We start from the raw sequence: 6,013 nt of genomic DNA, 5'->3' as shown, positions 1-6,013 counted from the left end.
TGGAACAGCTTTGTAGTCGCGTGGATAATATTAGCTTCGTTTGGTGGTGTAGAAATTGATGGAAAATAGCCAGCATTTTGCAGCGCTAACATTTCATTTTTAGAATAAGAGGCGAAAGTTTTTATAGCACTAGTCGTGCCTACACGTCGTGTTCTTTCAATCTCTTTCCCATTCAATTCAATACGCATTTCATCGAAGAGATTTGCTGCAAAGTTTTGATCGGGAACGGCTGTAGCTGAAGGTGTATTATCTGCGCTTGATCTAACTATTTCACCTTCGATGTGAACATCAGCTTCAGAGGGTAAAAATATATGTTCTTGGTTGTGTACAGGAACTCGAATTTCATCGTTGTTTTCATATTTCGTGCCAGCATATGGATGATAGCTCCTTACTTCCCGCCTAGCAACTCTGTTGTCAAATATAACTTTGTCCGTTACGTTGAACATATTTCTCCTTGATGTTAGCGTGATTGTACACAAAAAGAGACTAAAGTAGTTTTTCGTAGAGAATTAGAATTTATATGCTTTATCCTAGGGGGGCAGTCGGTAGCATTGTAAAGTGATTTCACACAAAAAGAGAGTAATGTTACCTTGATTACGCACACGAAAAGAGAGTAAAGTAGTTTCTGTAGGAGAAATAGAACTTATAGTAGTCGGTAGCCTAGCGATTGTAAAAAGTCTTTATTGTTTGAGGTTAATTTTTTCTTGTCGCGTACACGATGAGATTGTTTTTTTAGCTTTACTCTATATTTTACTACTCTAGCTGCTGCCTCTTTTAATCCTCGGTTTTTTGACTGGTTGTTGTAAATTACTACCATGATGTTGATGATCAACTGTTCCTTACTCGAATGATAGTACATAAGTGTACGCTGTATGTTATATATGATTACTGTATTTTTACTGGACGAATAATTAACTCTACTGTTACATCCTCATTTTGTAAGTCGATTGGGTTTTCGAACTGATCTTCGAGTACGACAGATATATGTTGAATAACACTAGTGTTTACCGGTAAGAAGCTTATAGTTGACGGTTGAACTACGATAGGATAGCCTGCTGGAACAAGCGGTTTAAAATTGTATAACGAATGTGTTTGTTTACCGTTGAGGTAGGAACCGGAACCTAACACGAGATTACAACATACACGAATCGAGTTCACGTTATTAATTTTAATAATCTCTCCTGAAATATGTAATTTATTAGCATCATATTTTCGGCGTGAAAATCCTAACAAATCAGCAATTGAATCGGAAACATCAAAGTCTACGTCTAGGTTGGAGGACATTTTACAGCGAAGATAGTAAACTTATTACTATTACTTACGAAAAGACCTATCTCCATCTAGAGGGTCATTCTCCTCTTCGAGAATAGGAAAGTTGTTAATTATTGCTTCTTGAACTAGAGCTCCTATTTCCGAAAAAGTGTAACTACCTTCCGGTAATGTGAGTACAGTTGTTTTGTCTCCCTTCATTTTAATACCAATCTGGTTATTTGTGCTATTAACGATTACGTTACCTATTTCATTCAGCTGTGATTCATGGTTAGCATATTTCTCATATACATTTAACAGATAACCTAAGCTAGTGCCAACACTGTTCGGTACATTGAAATCAATGTCAAACGGAGAATGCATAGTAGGTTTGTTGTTAATAGTCGAGATAAAAAAACTAAGTTTTGGAGTGTACTCCCGCAGAAATAGTTTCACATTTTTAATAGTTAGCAAACTTTCTATTTTTGCAACAAGATCTTCGAATTCATAAATGCCTTCTGCTACACTCAAAAGAATTTTTTTACCATTCAAATATATAGCAAACTTATTATTTTTACTAGTGACATTACGAATACTATTAGATGTAAATAGTGCGGCAAGACCTATTTCATAGAAAGAAGCTCTATTCAAATAAATCGGAGTTTCTAATACTACATCAATCTTCGAGCCTCTACCCTCGAGTGTAATCCGTCTTTCATACGGCATCGTGCACACTGAACACAAATACTAAGGTCTTGCTTTATTTATACAGTATAAAAATAGTAAACACAGATGACCACAAATTGATGAATTAAAAGTTTGATAAGAATGAAAATTATATCGAATGTAACAGTTTCTTAAATATTCTAATACCTCTTTAGGGGGACGTAAATTACCAAAACTATCGAAGTAGTAGACATACGCACCTCGTTTACTGAACGCAACCCAGTGCGAACCAGGTTTACTTATCGGATCTAAATTCAAAATACAACTCTCATTTTTACGAGAAATTTTCGGTAACGTATCTCGCATAAACACACCTCTGAAGTAGGGAATTTTTAAACGATATGCATAACGATACAGATCTATGTTAGTTAATGCTCTATTCGGCAGACCTTCCATTATCTTTTGTATGCTGGAGGATTTAAGTAAATGCCCTTTCCTTTGTTTCGAGTAGAAAGCCCTTTCCCACGCATCGCTTCTAGCATTCGATTGTGGCGCTTCATTTCTTTTAATTCTTCCTGTGCAGCTTTCGCCTTGTTTACAGCCGATGCTATGCCCGCAGCTCCACTTGCTAGACCGCCCAAGCCCGACAAGGCTGCAAATATCGGAAGGAGTGGAAGAAAACCACCTTTCTTTTCTTTTTACAGCATGTTGTCTTTTTTTGGTTTTACTCGTTCTCTTCGATGTTTTGATTTTCTTCTTCGTCTACCACCACCTACTTTAGTTTTCGCTTTCATAATACCCGTAACTGCTAGTGCAGCTGCTCTTTCTCCTAATGATGCGTCCTGAGAGTTTACACGAGACCAAGCCTTAGAGGCTAAGATTTCATCTGCTTCTTTCCTTCTGTTCTGGTCTTTGTATGTAGCGTAAGCGATATCGTGTTCTTTACATGCCTTATCTAATAGATTTATTCCTTGATCACCACGCTTAAGTCGTTTTTCTAACTTTGTCCCAGGTCCACAGAATTCATAACCTGGTATGTGCAATTCTACTGGTAAATTATCTATAGCTTTATTAAGAACTTTGCCTATTATTCCTCCTTTCCCTACTCGTTTACATGGAGCTGCTACAACGTTGCGTCTTCGACGCAGCATACTCAAATAAGAGCTCCTGCTATCAAGTGTGTTGTTATATACGAATTACATTTTTACACGATGTGCAACTGTTGAATACTAAAAATGTATGTAAGTTTATTTTTTTTCTTTTTTTTCTGAAAGGTAGAAAGATATATATATAAGAGAGATATTTTTCTGCTCTCCTCATTTTACAGCGACATGGCGTACATTCCTCGTCCGTTAAATTTAAAATCTGAGGTAGATCGGATAAGGACTTTCGCTAGATGGCGTGTACCGTGGATAGACCCCTTAAGTTTAGCTAAAGCTGGATTTTACTTCACGGGATACCTAGACGCAGTTAAATGTATTTTTTGCGGAATCGAATTATTTTCGTGGGATAAAGATGATGATCCGTTAACAGAACATAGAAAATGGTCGCCTTCTTGTCGGTATATGAGAGGTTGTGAAGTTGGCAACATAGTATTAGATCACTATAACAGGACAGCTCTTCCAGCACTTCTTAATACTACGTGTAGTGTGATGCACGAACCATTTTGGAACTAGATAAGTAAAACAGAAGGTAAAAAAAAGTTCGTGTTTATTTAGTAATCAACAATAACTTTGAGAAAAAAGAAATCCACTGTGCACTCGATCGTTGAAAATTATCATCATCAAAAGAAAGTGATGGTGAAGACAATAAAACAATCGATATCTTTACCTGTTGCAAATCTGAACGACACAAAACGTTCAGTAGGAAAGAAAAATAAACATAGTAAACTGTTGCCGGACACAATACGCTGTCTCATATGCGGACCATCGAATGCAGGGAAGACTAATGTAATGATTAATTTGTTATTGCAACCGAACGGGTTACGTTTTGAGAATGTGTATGTTTACTCAAAATCATTGTCGCAGAAGAAATATATTGAGCTAGAGAAGCTTTTAAAATCTATTAAAGAAATAAAATGCGAGTTTTACTCTGATCGTGAGCAAGTAATACCGCCAGAAAAAGCTCAAAGAAATTCCGTGTTTATTTTTGACGATGTAGCAAGCGACAAACAGCAGCACATGAAAGACTACTTTAGTAGAGGTCGACACCATATCGTGGATGTTTTTTACTTATGTCAGACCTATTCCTGCATTCCCAAACAACTTATTAGAGACAACGCTAATTTCATTATTCTGTTTAAACAAGATGCAAGAAATCTTCGGCATGTCTACGACGATCACGTGAACACCGATATGAGTTACAACCAGTTCACTGATTTATGTTATCGTTGTTGGTCACAGTCGAAATTCAGCTTTCTTGTTATCGATAAGGATAGCGAAATAAGCAAAGGTCGATATCGAAATGGATTCGATATATTTTATGTGATATAAATACGAGAGTGTATACATTAACGAACTCATTTTCGAATTGTTGAGTAGAGAAAGAACATCACGATGGCATCAAACAACAGAACCAGTAACGTGTATGTAACGCGACCATCATCACGTCATGATATTGCTACTAAATCATATGTAGATGAAAAAATGATGGTTAATACAAATTACGTAACATCAACATCTGACGGAAACTTAAGTATTCATGGTAAACGTTTAAAGAACGTCGGCAATCCTATAAACATGGAGGATGCTTGTAATAAAAATTATGTGTTAAAAACCGTTAAGGACAGTATTAATAAAGAAGAAATACAACGTGACATTTTAGATCTTAAAAATGAAATACATGACATATGTGAACTAGAAGAGGATGCAGTTGATTTTAAGAACAAAAGGCTGAAAGGAATAGCTCCAGCGATGAATGGAAACGAAGCAGTTTCGCTTGACACAATGCGTACGCACACTAACCATGTGCAGAGAAATTTAGAGAAACGAGTTAATATGTTGATTCTCTTTTACGTGATATTGTGGATGATCACCTTCCTGTAACTGACAATATCCTCAACATGAACAACAAGAGAATATCGGGTGTGGCAGATCCTGAAGAGGAACAAGATGCAATTTCGCTTTTATTTTTAGAAAAGCATACAAAAGGTAGACTACTACAAGTGAATGACGATGGATCGATAGATATGCAAAATAAACGAGTAACAAACATCGGCAAACCTATTCATTCGACGGATGCGATTAATAAAGCATACCTGGAAAAACATTCAGCAGCGCGTGAAGAACTCGAAAAACTGAAGAATGAAATAAGCAATCAACAGAAACTAAACGTTGATGGGGGTGGTACTTTGAGTATGGAAAATAAGCGAATTACTAACGTACATAATCCGTTAAATGAGAAAGATGTTGCAAATAAAGTCTTTGTAGAACAGTATGCAGCTGCACGGAGAGAAGTTGACGAGTTAAAACTTGTCGTATCTAAACTTCAGAAAAATTCTCTGCCAGTAGAATCTAACGGAGAATTAAATATGAAGAACAAACGAATTACAAATGTTGATTCACCTATCCACGAGCAAGATGTTGTTAACAAACAGTATTTAGAAACGTTTGCAACTGCAAAAGAAGAGTTTGAAGTGATGAAAAAGGAACTGCACAAAAAACCAAGAAAAGCTCTTTTTCAAATTAACAGTCTACCGTCAAATCAGTCACCAATATATATGCTACAAAACTGTCGTCTTATGTATAAGCTTCCCTACACGGGTACACTTACACCGTTAACAAGTACACGTGGTTCTCTGGTATATGCGATGATTAATCACGTGAACAATCCAATCGAATTAGAAGTAGGTACACCAATTGCTGTAAAGGAAGGTGATGAAATTCAATTCCGCCTAAAAGACCCAGAACAATGGAATACTAACGATCTTCCGCTCCATATACTCTTTGAATATACTATATATGAGTAAAACAATAGACGTTACGCTTCAGTTTAAAAAATGCAGGCGAACATAGTGGAAAAAAGTCGTGTAAAGGATAGACTAGCAAAATTAAGAAAAGATGTAAAAAAAAAATATAACTCTCTTAAAGCAGATATGGCT

The sequence above is a fragment of the Anabrus simplex genome, chromosome 3 (assembly GCF_040414725.1).
Source record: "Anabrus simplex isolate iqAnaSimp1 chromosome 3, ASM4041472v1, whole genome shotgun sequence".
NCBI classification, from domain to species: domain Eukaryota; kingdom Metazoa; phylum Arthropoda; class Insecta; order Orthoptera; family Tettigoniidae; genus Anabrus; species Anabrus simplex.
The sequence above is the reverse complement of the archived record's forward strand: the minus strand, read 5'-3'. Positions refer to the sequence as shown.